The 14,633-nt window shown below is 48.2% G+C and overlaps 1 long non-coding RNA gene across 2 annotated transcripts; it reads right to left on the bottom strand.

The window, feature by feature from the left end:
- Positions 1 to 324: 324 nt before the first annotated feature.
- Positions 325 to 10,329, bottom strand: LOC139040740 (uncharacterized). Of its 2 annotated transcripts, none has more exons than XR_011495010.1 (3): positions 10,135 to 10,329; positions 7,066 to 8,638; positions 325 to 4,203 (listed from the first exon to the last, which is right to left on the bottom strand). It is a non-coding gene; the product is annotated as an uncharacterized lncRNA (long non-coding RNA). The 2 variants fall into 2 exon arrangements; XR_011495009.1 differs by having other exon boundaries at positions 7,066 to 7,220; positions 10,135 to 10,328.
- Between the last annotated feature and the right edge of the window lie 4,304 nt (positions 10,330 to 14,633).

The raw sequence follows: 14,633 nt of genomic DNA, 5'->3' as shown, positions 1-14,633 counted from the left end.
CCTTTCCAGCTCTGTCCCCATTCAGTTAGTCTCCAAGTCTTGTCAATGCTACCTCCCACTCAGCCTCACATCTGCCTCCTTCTTTCCATCCTCTCTGACCCACTGCTCTGCTCCAATCTCTTACCTTCCTTTATCTGCAAGTTTCCTGATGGATCTTTTTGCCCCTAATTTCTTCCCCACATTGATATGTGTTGCCAAAACTCTTCCTAAAACATAAATCAAATCATGCCATGTGCTTGCTTAAGCCAACAGTATTGACTTAGTGTATATTCTCAAGTTGGATTTCCCAGAAGCAGATTCTGAGACGGAGATTTGTGGGAGGAAGTTTATTGAGGAGTGCTCTTGGTTTTGATATGGTGAATTACGTCCACTGATTTTCTAGTGTTGAACTAACCTTGCATTCCTGGGATAAAACCCACTTGGTTATGATGTATTATATGTTTTATATGGTGTTGGATTCCATTTATTAATATTTTGTTAAGGACTTTTGAATCTATGTTCATGGTTTTCATCTTTTGCAATGTGCTGGCCTGGTTTTGGTGTGAGTGTAATGCGGCCTCCTAAAATGGGGAGGGATTGGGTTCGGGGGTGGGAGTGATAGGACAAGCGAGTCTTGGTTTTCATTTAAAGATTTTTAGCACTATCTGATTTTTAATTATTTTGCTTTAGTACCTAAAAATCAATTTTTTAAAACACTGAAAAAAATAGGAAACAAAATTCAAACGATGATTTCCCATGACTTGGTGCTGGTTTTTTGGGGGGCGGCGGGTGTACAGGATGGACTAAGGTGGTTGCAGTTGGCTGGGTAACACATGAAAGGTAGGACTGGGTTGACATGGTCTGGAGGCAAGCTGGTCAGCACCAGATACAGAGCACTGTCTGGGTCAGGAACTGTGCTGGGCACTTTGCATTATCTGATTTCATCCTAACAACAGCCTGTATCACTTGACTGTTGCTACACAGCAAATCATCCCGAAACTTAGTCATTTAAAACAACTATTTATTCTGCAGTAAACACAGTGATGCAGCAGGCTCCTTTACCAGAAGCTGGAGAAGGAGGTAGATGGATGAAAGATGACAACTTTTCTGCCTGCTTGGCCATTTTCTTCCTGTAATTGAATGCTAAAAGGATGATTAAAAAGAGGACGATTTGTCCCAGGTGGGTGCTGGACTCATTTCATCTGTTGAATGGTACAAGATACAAAGAGTTGTCTCTACAAATATGATGGGCATTCTACAATTTGGGCTTGGAAGTTATTCTTTGGTCTTGCTTGGGGTCACTCGTGGACTGTGGTCACCTGCCTATATGGCTCAGCTAGGATAGAATGGTACAAGATGGTGACCATCTGGTGGTCACAACGTATCTGGTGATTAGCTCGGGCCACCAGCTGGGGTATCTTGGTTCTCCTCCACGTGGCTTTCCCAGCAAGATATCTAAGGTTTCTTAGATGGTGGTAGTGATACTCCAAGAGGGCAAGCCCTGGTGTGCAAACACTTGGCCTGGTTGGTGTTCCATTTGATGATGGCTCGTTGGACATTAAAGCGAATCACGTGGTGAAGTCTAGCGTCCATGTGGGAGGAGGATACGCAAGGGCGTGGATCCTGGGAGGGGGAGTCATCGGGGGCATTCAATGTAACAGTCTGCCACAGGATGCTATGAGGCAAGTGTTATCTTTATCCTCATTTTGTAGATGACCAAACCAAGTTAAATAGCTCGCCCAAGGTCCTCACTCTTGTCTGGCAGGGCGGGGTGCAAGTGGGTCTCACGCTCTCTTTCCTTCATCGCTCCAGAGCCCACACCTTAGCCCGCACAGTGTCTCTGGCGCCCTGCCTCGGCACGGACTTCTTTTGCATGGTCCATTGTCAAATTATCTGATTGACGTGATGTTGGGTCCCCTATTTTCAGGTCTACTGCTGGTCTCTTGTGTGTTTGCCTTTGACTGTCCTCCTGAAACCCACACACACGCTCAGAAGAGCAGTGTTAGCAGGAAGGACCCATGTTCTCACTTTGCACATCGTCCCCTAAATGTACTGCATTTAGTACTTCCCACTCTCACTTCTTTATTTCTGGGGCCTGGGGCCCATTTGTAGAGATGACCCTTTGTGTCTTGTACCATTCGGTGCCTGAGACGAGTCCATGCGCCTACATGGTACAAACTGTCCTCTTTTTAGTCATCCCTTTAGCATTCAATTACAGGAAGGAAACGGCCGAGTGGGCAGAAGAGTTCTGCACTCTTTCGTCCATCCGTCTCCTTCCTGGCTTCTGGCGAGGGAGCCTGCTGCGTTCCGTCTCTTCCCTGCTCAGCAGACTGCTGGAGCCAGGGGAGGTTGAGGGCACTCCCCGTCACTGCGTCAGAAATCCGAGACAGATTGCCCTTACTCGGTGAGGCCAGTATTGTTGACAGGGTCCAGCCTGAAGGCCCCTGCGCCATTTCAGTGTTGTTATTGGCAACATGATTGAGAGGTAAGCCGGGCACTTTGTCAGCTTGACCTTCTCAGGACTATCAGAGTGAAACAAGAGAGAAAATGTATTTTGTTTTCAACACGGGTCCATTTCTGTCCTACATGATCAACTCCAAAACATGTCGTAAAGATATGGCTTCTTCTTGTCCCTACTTTTAGGTACTTTGAAACTGTTAGGAGAGGTGCAAGCAGAGAACTGAGGGTTAGTCCTTACTGCAGAGTGTGCTGCTCTCTCTGAGATCACGGTTTGCAGTGGACAGAATAATGACCCCCCTCTGCATAGCTGTCCATTTCCTAATACCTGGGACCTGTGAATATGTTACATTATGTGGAAAAGGGAAATCAAAGATTGCAGGTGGAAGTAAGGTTGCTAATCAGCTGATTTTAAAGCGGGAAGAGGATCCTGGCTTATCCATGTGGCCCGGTGTAATCCAAAGGTCATTCAACGTGGAAGAGGGAAGTCAAAGAGTCAGTCATGGAGAAAGACTCAAGCAGCCGTTGCTGGTTTTGAAGATGGAAGGGGTCATAAGCCAAGGAATGTGGGCAGCCTCTAGTAGCTGGAAAACACAAGGGAAAGCCTTCTTCCCTAGAGCGTCCGGAAGGAATGCAGTTCTGCCGACCCCTTGATTTTAGCCCGTTGAGACCCGTGGTGGACTTCTCACCTCTAGAAGTATAATACAATTAATTTGTGCCATTTTAGGCCACCAAGTATATTTTAATTAGTCACAGCAGCAACAGGAAACACACTACCTTTCATTAGCTCCTTGAATAGGAGTCAGTGTTTAAAGAGTCCCCTTGTTGGACTTTCAGAAGACTTCAGCATACGTGATAGGAGCAGAAATCATAATTCGTGGTGGGGGTATTACTCCACTCCCCCGTTTCTGTAGAAAACCATCCTAGAGCCACACCACCCTTATACCAGCGAGACTTATCTGATTGGTGAGGCTGAATAAGCAGTTACTGAGCATGCTCTGCTCATTTTCAAGTTTATTTGCTCAAGATTTTCTGGGCTTACAATTTGGGCAGGACTCAGTTGAGACCATTCATTTCTGCTCTCTGTGTCTGAGTTGGGCTCACTCATGTGTTTGTGGTCAGCTGGCATGTTGATTGGGTGTTGCCTGATCCTGGATGATGTCATTCACAGGTCCAGCAGTTGGCTGAGGTTTCAGCTGGGGCACTTGGTTTTCATCCACGTGGCCTTGCCACTGGCGTGGCTAGCTGGGGCTTCCTCCCTAGGTGGCTGTGTTCCAAAAAGGAGCATGCAGTCTCTTTAGCCTTGGCTCAGAAATGACATAATGTCACTCCACTACTTTCTATTGGCGAAAGCAAGTCACAAGGGCAGCCCAGATTTAAAAGAGCAGATGCACAGACTACATTTCTTGGTGGCAGCTAGGACAGCCCCACATTGCAGAGGGGCGTACCTGCAGGGATGGGAGGAATTTGTAGCTGTATTTTTCAGCCTTCTGCACTCTCTGTGGCTCTCTTTCTTGAGCTAGATGGCCTGAAGCTGGTACACATACATTCTTCCTCCTGCTGCCGCCTCTCCCATGCGGTGAGCCCACCAGGGAAAGCTCCGTCCAGCTGTGTGACCGGGGCTAAGTGCGATTCAAAGAGGAAGGAGTAGAAAATTCATTCAGGCCCCTGGATCGGTCCCCATGCATGAGTCCAGGTAGCCAGCATCACAACTGTTATTGGGACCTCTGTCTAATTCCTTTGTATATTTCCCAGTTGCTTCAGAACCTGGAGGGGAGAAAGGCATGGTTAATTACTAGCACACGAACATAGCAATAACTACCTGAAGGAGATAGAGAAATAACCAATGACAAGCAACAGAAGGGTCAGAGGACAAAACCAGGGTATTGTTCTAAAGAGAAAGTGCGAACTCTACCAGTGTCCGTGGCTGATGCACGCTGGAAAAGGCTTTCATCACGCATGTGGGCTGGCTACAAAACAACCAACAATTAGGATGTTTAAAAAACGCTGACGAAATTCTGGAAAGCATTTACTGGTTTTGCATTTGTATTTACAGTCTGGCTAAGTAATTTTTGCATGGTAGTTGATTTTGGACGGGTCTCCTGAGACAGCAGTGGAGTGTAATATGAACTGGCACATAAGCATTCAAACGTTTCAGTTCTCTCCAGCTCATCCTTTGCATAGACGCCCCAGAGGAGTATGTATTGAACCTACACAAGCACAGATGCATTTTCACTGTTGTTGTTGATGCAATTGATAATGGGACACAGAAATGCAGCATCTCTGGGGATGGCTGAGACATTTTCAGTTAGCGCTTAATCCAGAAATCATTCTCTTCCCACAAAAATGCTAGTGAAAAATTGAGAGTTACATAGAGGTTCTTGTTCTCTAGCAGCAGCAGCAGCAGCAGCAGCAGCGGGATGGAGCGGAGGCAGTGGCGTGTGGCCACAGGCAGCTTTGTGGCTAGAGCAGACACAAGGAGCAGTGCGCCAGAGTGGAACGACCACATGCTTTCATTAAAGGTGGGCTTGGGTTTTTTACTGCTGCATTTGCAAATTACTCACTTTGAAACCTTGGGAAGGTAATTTTACCTTTCTCCATCTCCATTTCTTCTGTGAGACGGGGCTCATAATACTCAATTCACGTGAGTGTTGTAAAGATTAAATGAGATACATTTAAAATGCTTCCTACTGTGCCTGGCACATTGTTGGTGTGCAATAGCCATAGCCACACGAAAACCAAATTTGCAGAATTGGTGGGAGGAGTTGTGACTCAAGCCCTGGCGTGGATCTCTGTAGTAGCTAGTAAGAACAGAAATAGCTAGGATGGTAGAGATGTGGTTGAAGAAAGCTCCTGGTTTTTAGAAATGCATTTTTAGCAACTACGTAGCAAGGGACGGTATTAGGACAAACACATCACTTTCAGAGAATTCTCAAAGAACTAACGAGTCTGGTCTGAAAAGCCAAGCGCCAGTGTGACAGGGCGAAGGGGATAAGAGGTTGGTGTGGAATAAGATGTAAGGAATGAGCAGAGCGGAGCCCTGCTTGCACGGTCAGCTCTCCAGGCTGCTTTGAGCCGTGCCATACTCATCGCAGAGGCACAAGTTCGGTTTCCACTGGCTACCCTCCAATCTTTCTTCTCACTGACTTGGCAAGGCTGGTTTCCCTTCTGAAAACCAGTTGTCATAGCCCTCAGCTCTAAGAGCTCTTGCAATGTTCTAGTGTAACAGGTAAGTAGGCTGACAAAAACAGGAGCAAGGGTACACTCTCCTAGTTGACCCCTCGGCTGGTCTCTCAGCAGCTGGGAAAGACCGCGTCCTGGCTCAGCTCTTTCACCCGTAAACTGGATTCCCGGGGCCTCTCCCAGCTCTTTTCTCTGCAACCTGCTAGATAAGCGGGAGGAGGCAGAAATGCAAACCATCTTTCTAAAACTCAGCTCTCATATTTCTGGCTGCCGTGTTATCATAACGATGGCTCCTTAGGGACAGCAAATCACGTGCTAAAAGTAACTGGTGTCCTTGGGACTGTTTCTGACTTTCTCTCTCCCAGTGGTGGTGGTGGTGGAGGTGAGGGAACGCTTCCCCTTCCAAGGCATGGAGGCAAGAAAGGCCTCTCCACCCCAGCCCTCTGCTGCAGCTGCCGTGGGGCCAGACTTTGCACATTATAGTTCAGGCGTGCAAAACCAAAAAGGAACTTCCTTTGTCTTAATAGCCATCTCCGTCTGCCCTGAAGCCTCACAAGAGTAGAGGGAAAAATACAAAAACTAGATATGCCAATGAAAGAGCTCTCAATCTCTTCCAGCTCAAGGGTCCCTGTTGGGTAAATATTCTGAAGTTCAGTTTCCTAGCAGGTCTGGTTTTCTCTTTTTAAGAAGTTGTTCTCTACTCTTCCCCAAGATGGCATTTGTGGTGGAGGGCAAGGGAGCCTTAGGCATCCTCGCGGAAGAGCGGCGGGGCCCCTTGCCTGCATGTGGTCCTCTGGGCCTCGGCTTCTGGCCGCAGCCTCACTGCGTCAGAGCGAAGCCTGGTGTAGCTGGGGGATGTCCTCTCAGTCTGCGAGTGCCAGCTCAGCTGCCTCCCCCTGCTGTCTGCAGCCCCCATGGGATTTCGCTGGTTCTGCTATTTCTTTGAGACTTGGTCACATCTTCCATCAGACCCCCCAGACCTGGCCTGACCTCCCTGTGGCCTCTGCTACAGGGTTTCTCCATCTTGCGTCTCAGCGAGCCCATGCAGGCAGGCTTCTCAGTTCTTAGTTCTCAACTGCCTTTACCATCCCTTTCACCAGCTCCTGAGAACTCTCCAGATCTTCTCTGTGCTCTGCTGAAGCCAAGAGAGCCTTGGTGTGGGGGTGGGGGTGAGGCTACCCCAGGCCCTGTCTATAAAGGCACCTACTTCAACCGAGCTGCTGGACAGCACCCACCCCTCGATGCACACAGCACCCTTTGGAAAGGCAGGAGGCTTCTGATTCTTTCAGGAGGTGGCTGGGGAGGCAGAGCACCAGCCACGGCCTCTCTAGATTTCTCCAAACCTGAGCTGATGTCCCAGTGCGCCCTCACACCACCCCCCCCCCCCGCCCCCAGCCTGGAGGTTTCCATCTGGATGGAGAGGGGGGTCGGGACTCTGTGTCTCACCTGCTTCCATCTCCTTCCGCCCGTCTTCTCAGCTCCTCCTCCCTGGAAATGCTTCCAGCACCTCCCTTCTGTCTGACTGGAACCGTCTCCACAGCATCCTTCTTCCTTCTCTTTGGCCTTCCCCTCCCCTCTCCAGGCCCCAGATGGCTGAAGGACTACAGGGAAAGAAACCAGATTTCCAACAAGGGGAAATACAGAAAAAATGCAGAGGAAAAGGGGACTGCCACCTCAGACTGTATGTCCCAAGCCTTGGTGGAGGCCGGCAGAGTGGGTGTTGGCCCACCCTTCACGGAGAGGCTCTGGCCCCTTTGTGGGTTTTGAAACTGGGAAAGCCCTTCGGAATCTCCTACTATAATCTAGGAGGAGGCCCAGAGAAGCGAGCGACTTGCCCAAGATTACGCCATGAAGTAGTTGAATTGGGGCCGGTGTCCACTCTATTGTGCCACACTAGCTCCCTATCGCCAGTTAATATCAAGGCCAAAACATTGCAAATAAATACAAGGAGGAAGTAGTAATAATAATAGCCAGAGACCCACCTCTGTGGATGAGGAGGGAGGAATTAGGGTTCTCCAGAAGAAACAGAAGCAACGGGATGCGTGAACATTATACCTATATCTATCTATCTACACATATATCTATAGATGTGTGTATCTGCAGCTATCTCTATACATCCATAGACGTATATATGTACAGAGAGAGATTGATTGAATTTAAAGAATCGGCTCATGTGAATGTGGAGCCTTGGCGAGTCCAAAATCTGGGAGGGGTAGCCCGGCAGGCTGGAGACCAGGGGAGGTGCAGTTTGAGTCCAAAGGCGGTCTGCAGGCAGGATTCCTTCTGGCTTGGGGGAGGCCAGTCTTGGTCCTAGTAAGGTCTTCAACTGATTGGGGGGTTATGAAGGGTGATCTGCTTTAATCAGAGTGCACAGACTTGAATGTTAATTTTATCCAAAAAGCACCTTCACAGAAACGTTCAGAATAATGTTTAACCGGTCATCTGGGCACTCTGGCCCAGCCAAGTTACTCATAAAATTAACCACCACAAGGGAGTTCTGGGTTTCATCATGAACTGGGAAGATATTGCCAAAACCACATCTCCGCAGGTGAGGCTTCCAGAGAGTTAGAGATAACACTGGATTTTGGTGTGAAATGGCTGACTTGGCGCCTGCACGCCACGCTAAGAAAGGAGGGCAGGTAAGCGGTGTTGAGGAAGAGGCAGGAAGGGATGGTCCCCACCTGCTTTACTTAGGTCATGTTTATAAGTAGCAAAACCAGTTCAAGCTCGCTTTGCCTAAAGGGAGGGTTTATTATAAGGCACAGGAGTGTCTTTTGAAGCCAACAGCAGGAACAGAATGGGGCCTTGGGACAGGTCTAGGATCCGGAAGCAGAACGCAGGCCACATTCATCCTGGGTCTCTTGCTCCTGACCTCCTCTGTTCCATTCTTCTTCTGCCCCGGAGACCTGCTTCTGCTTCTTCTGGAAGGTACTCTGATCATCCCACCTTGAGTGAGTTCCAGCCTCTGGTCTACTCAATCATGGCAGAGGACTGAGGTGATACGTGCAGAAGCTCCCTGCTGTGGGTGAGGAGGGAGTTGAGTGTTTCATTGTGAACCTGGCAGATATTGCCAAAAAGATCACCCCGCCATCTCGGTGAGTAAGGATTCCAGGGAGCTAAATGTCGCCTCCATGAGAATGGGGATGGCTCTCTACCCATCCTCCCTTTGGAGAATGCGGCCTCTGTGACATTTCTCAGTAGCTGACAGTAGCCAAGGGAGCCTGTGGGAAATGCCAGCCTCCCCGCAGCCTCCAGCTGAGGGCACACTGAGGCTTGTAGCAGCTACCAGCTGCAAGGAACTGAGGGTCATGCCATTGCATTGCCAGAAAGAGAATCTCATTCACAATTCAGTTCATGGTCCAAGAGACAGAAATAATATTTAATGAGCAAAATCTTCTTTGTTTAATTATGGTAAATGTCAAGGTTGAATCAAGTGCTGGGCTTAAGGTCAAGTACTCGGTGCTATCAAAAAGCATTTATGGCAGAGCCGGCGGCTATCACACTCCAGGCCAGTTAACACGAGCCACTCTCCCTCTTTAGAGACTTATTTCCCCTGTTGAAGCAGTGATGTTGGAGCTGGGACAACCCGCCAGCAGCTTGTGTTTTGCTCTTCCCGGGTGTTCTCCTGAGGCTGATCAGGGACTGACTCCCTGATGGAATCCATGCCCCGAGCCTCCCAGACGGTTCCCTCAGAGGCTCGGGAAGCCCGTTTCCATCAGACCCGTGGTTCACAAAGGTTCCGGTGCCCAGGCCTCTCTCCAGAGCCCTGCTGTGACTGGTCTAGGGTGAGGCCTGGGCACTGGCATTTTTTTAAAGCTCTCAAGTGAAGAGTTTCTAATATGTAGTGAGATTTAGAACAACTGGGTTAAATGCTCAATTTTGTTATTTAAAGTACTGAGAGGCGATGCCGTTGTATGCCCTGAACTTTCCTGCCTATGGCACTGTCCTTTCTCAGAGTTTTCCTCCAATCCAAATTTATATTCTTCTCTGCTGTCTCTTGTTCTCAGAGCCCAGAGCTGCCTCCTAAGAGACGGCAGGTGTTGTCGAGCTCCAGAAAGGGCAAAGTTGCAAGGCCATGCTCCCCTTGTGCTTGGCAGCAAAAGGGCTGGGCACGATCCCCAGACTTCCCCAGCTCCCTACCAAATGGATTAGCTCAGATCAGTTCTGAAGTCTCAGGAGAGAGACGAGAATTCAGACTATGGTCTAAGCCCTGTCAGGTGGTCTGAAAAGAACGGAACAGCAGAACTTTCCTGAGCAGCGAGGAAATCTTTCTCCTGTTATTTATGCACACTGCTTCACTGTTCCTTCTTTTTTTCTTGTCATACAATAGAAATAATGATCTTGGTCCTGGACCCTGTGCTGCGCCAGGACAATTCATCACCCACCAAGTCGTTTATTTCCTCCTACTCTCGTCCACCAGGATCATTATCCTGTAGGTAAACAGAGGTGTCAGTAAATCACGGATAGGGCACAAGTCGGTGGGAGAAGGGTTGATTAAGCGTCTCCATAACTCACAGTATATAGCACCTCTCGTCCCAGAGGATCTCCAAGCACCAGATAGACGGGTGGATGCGCCGCTCCCCAGCCCCGCAGATGTCACTTTCTACTCCATTGCCTCAGGGGGGTGCAATGTTTATTGCCCTTGTCATATAGTTACCCTCGAAACTGCAGTCACGGGTTAGACAGGAGGCAAAGAAAGGAACTCTTCACTTCCTTGTCCCCCCAGGCAGCAGAAGTCAGCTACCCAGCAGGAAGTCAGCAGCACCAGAGGGCCACCCACCCCCCCTCTTGGGCAAGATTTCTTTGGTTCAGAAATGCTGTACATGTTAGAGAATGCCGGGTTTGTTCTTCTGCAGCTGGCAAGAACAGAGCAGCCGTGGAGGTTGAGTCGGGAGCTAGGACAAGATCTAGAGCAGGTGTCACCAGGGCAGAACTGTTTTAGGGTCTGCCAGAGTCGCAGTGTAGGAGAGAGTCGCTCTGAGGAGGGGGCACTTACTCGCAGCCTTTAGAACCACTCATGACTACTCTGCTCTTTACACTTTAGTACCACATGGCCCCGTTTGAAAGAAGAAGACACTTCCTACCTTCCTCCCAGCGTTCACCGCAAATGTTTCATCATAATGCTATAAACTTGTCCCTGTGGCTCTGATATATGTATAAAACCAAAACTGGGTTCAATTCAGTTCAACACGATTCAGTTCAATGCAAGTTAAATTCAAACAAAGCTACAAAACCAACGTGATTCAATTTAACAACATTAATTTAGTGGGAAGGAGGATGTTGTTTTGCTGAAACCAAATTTCCTCTCAAGTGAGCACGTGGTGTTGACTGCTGCTCATTAGTTCTTTTAAGTTCGGCCTGCTTAGCCTGCTGGGTGTCATGTGATGACCCAATTTTTCATCGTTTCTCTCTATTTGCACTGCGATGGAAACCCCCTTTGTGCAGTACACTATTAATTTACTTGGCCTTAATTTGGGGCGAACCTAACATTTCTGTGCTGTCTACATCTCTGCCACTGTAACAAACAGAGCCACTGGGATCCCATGGCATGATTTGATTATGTGCCATCGTTAGAATGATGCAGAGGATGGTGAAATGCAATTTTAAGCCTCTGATTGAAAGGAAAACCCCCAATTTAAAAAAGTCTTCATAAAAAATTTTAAGACTCTCTTGGAGGTCTGTGGGAGCATGGACCTCATATTAAAACACCCAGGTCCAAAGGCATTAGGTTTAGGCCAATAGTGGGTTTAAAAGCTGGAATCAATGAAAAATTCTGGGGGAAAAAAGCAAAATAACATTAAAATAGAGCATGACAATAAAATTCACTCCTTACTGAATGATGGCCTTGAGTATGGAATCTTGTCCTAGGGGTAGCAGGGACTGCTAAATGTCCAAGGGTGTCCATTCTCTCCTTTTCCCTTTTGGTAAGAGGCTCCCCCGATTCCTACTTCACAGGTGCTTTCGGGGGGCTTGGCTAATCGGCTAGAGGCCACATTTGCTAGCCTCCCTTGAAGCTCACTGGGGCCCTGTGGTCAGATGCTTGCTGATGGAATGGGAGCAGAAGTGTGCAACTTCCATGTTGCCCCCTTAAAAGGAAACTGCTTGCTTTCCGCTGTCTTTCCCTCTTCCCTCTGGCTGGTGCTTGGATGTGATACTGCTGAGCCAGCAGCAACCATGCAGCGTCACCCTAAGAGGATCCGCGGGAAGAAAGGAGAGGGACCCTGGGTGCCAGGGTAACCTCATAGAGCAGAGCTGTCAATGTCCCCTCCTTACCACTATTCTGTCATATCAGAGAGACATAAACCTCTCTTATTTAAGCCACTGTGTTCTGGGGTCTCTTTGTTACAGCTCATTGATCTATATTCTAGCTGATGCAGAAAGTGATTGCCTAAGGGCCTGTTCCATTCATTCAACAATATGTATAAAGTGCTTATTATGTGCCAGGAATCAAAGAGGAAGGGATTTATTTGAGATTGGACTTTTAGTTAATGATAGAATTGGGGAAAAATACAGGCCTTCTGACTTCCAGCCCAGCACTCTGGCCACTGCACAATTCCTCCTCATCTAGCTGTGTGGCTAATGCTCAATGATTGCAGTCAATCGGGGGAGGGCCTGCTGTTCCCAGAACTGGTGTCACCCGGTAGGCTTTACTCTCACATGGCTTGTTTGACCCTTGTTTGTTTGGGGTTTTATTTTTTAAAGGGAAAAAGGTAAGGATGGCCAAGACAAATTAGAGGAGTTACTAACCCAGAAGAAATGTGTCTTCATCACTGCAGGACCAGCCCTGTCCCCTGCGTATAGAGGGATGTACAGGGAAGTCACAGTATTTCAGGGGTGTGAATTGCCAGCAGTGACATTTTTCAGGGAAGGCAGAAGTTGGAGTGAATAGTGTAAGCCGGTGTTTATGCCAGGGAAGAAAACAGACTGGAGTCAGGTTAGATGTCCTGCCTCAATGTTCCAAAATAGAGTCTGAGGGACGAGAGAAGCAAGTGGCAGAAAACGTGATTGAACATAATAGTTTCCCTTCCTCTTCTCCTAAAAGGCGTTCTTTAGCATCCTCCGGTTTTCTTTTCCTTAAGGTATTATCACCATCAGCAATTTTCATCTTCATTTTTGTTCACATTTTTATTGTCCATCTTTCCTAAAACAAGATACAGTCGTGCACCACATAATGATGTTTGGGTCAAAAATGGACCACATGGATGATGGTGGTCCCGTAAGAGTAGTACCATCTAGCCTAGGTGTGTAGTAGGCAATACTGTCTACGTTTGTGTAAGCACACTCTGTGATGTTCACACAGTGATGGAATCGCCTAATGACGCATTTCTCAGAACGTGTCCCCGTCCTTAAGCGGCGCATGACTCTGTTTCCATGGCTGTCTCATTTACTGTTGATTCTCTAGTGAACAGAACAGTTAGGCTCTCAGAAGTATTACTGAGTGAATAGAAGAAGGGAAGGAATGAATGAATAAGAAATGTGATAACGCAGAAAATGAGCTTCATAAATCATGAAACATGTCACAGTTCTGTTTCTTTGATGAGAGTGTAAAGATCATATTTTTTCAATAAAGACCAAGAAAAACTATGAGTGTAACTTCTTAGAAAGGTGCTTTCATTCTAGACTAACTCCCGCTGCCCTGCCCCGCTGCTCCCAGAATCTTCGTTGCCATGTGCCCCTGTGGAGGCCGTGAGGATGCTCCGTGCAGACCTCTGCTACAGAAGTGTCATTGACCCGGGGCTCCAGCGGCTGCACCCTGAACCCCGTTTCTGTGAGTGTGCTGATTCCGTGCTTTCTGCTCCCAGCCAGTGCCTGGTGTGGCGGGGGTATGGAGGCCACCCCGTTCCTGGGAGACCCAGCACTGTGCTCACCGCCAGCTTTGGCTTGCAGACTCTGGGCAGCTTAGAGAAGCCTCCTTGGGCCGCACAGTGGTCCAGGATGCTTCCACCACCCTTCCTTCCCTCTGTCCGTCACTCCGGGGAGACTCACATTGAGGTCTGATGGCTCTCCCAGCCTCTTCGGACTCTCTCCCCATTTTCTCTCACAGGTGATTCCCCTCCCATTTTTAACCTCATGTTAGGGTCCAGTTCTCAAAGGACTCAGGCTAACACTGCCTCCAAGAACGATTCTGGGGTCTGTCTTGGTTGGAAGGCTGGCTGACCCCAGGCACCATCCAGTTTTGAGTCCCATGTCCGCTCCCACAGAGCCGCCATCCAATTTGCCTGCCATACCCAGATCCAGCCTAAATTTGAAAACCCTAAAGGAAGAGCAGAGGTATAGGGCAAATGCTGTTTATGAGTCCATACTCTAGACACGGGCACTGACAGGAAGAGCAAATATCAGAAGGATAGAACGTTGAATAGGAAAAACCAAGACAGAAAAATCTGCCGTGAGTTCAGAGCCTTCCTTGCCGTGGGGGGAGATGTCAGCTCTGACAAGCAGGAGCATGTTTATTGAATTTTTGAAGGTGAAAGAAGAGAGATTAGAGAATTCAAGAGGCTCGTAACAGCTCTGAGAATGGAGGGACTTCAACACACAGCTTTGTTGACTTGGTGTAATTGCGGGAGTGGGAGGTAATGCATGTCAAAAACCAAATTCCCTAGTACGCCTTGGAGAAAGACGATGGGCGTGAGCGTTTGTTCCTGAGGACTGGATTTCCAGTCCTGGCCCCCTGCATTCTCTGGAGCACTCAGCCTGGCGAGGCACAGAATTTTTTATCTTTTATCAAAGGTGAAGACAATTTTATCAATTTATAACATAACAAAAGAAAAGCTATTAGTTACCGAGGGCTGCATAACAAATGACTCCAAAATGTAGTGACTTAAAACAATGTTTTTTTTTTTTTTTTGAGGAAGATTAGCCCTGAGCTAACATCTACTACCAATCCTCCTCTTTTTGCTGAGGCAGACTGGCCCTGAGCTAACATCCGTGCCCATCCTCCTCTATTTTATGTGGGACGCCTACCACAGCATGGCGTGCCAAGCAGTGCCATGTTCATATCCAGGATCTGAACTGGT

The sequence above is a fragment of the Equus asinus genome, chromosome 17 (assembly GCF_041296235.1).
Source record: "Equus asinus isolate D_3611 breed Donkey chromosome 17, EquAss-T2T_v2, whole genome shotgun sequence".
Classification (NCBI taxonomy): Eukaryota; Metazoa; Chordata; class Mammalia; order Perissodactyla; family Equidae; genus Equus; species Equus asinus.
Note: the sequence above shows the minus strand (reverse complement) of the source record. Positions and strands in the feature narration are given on the sequence as shown.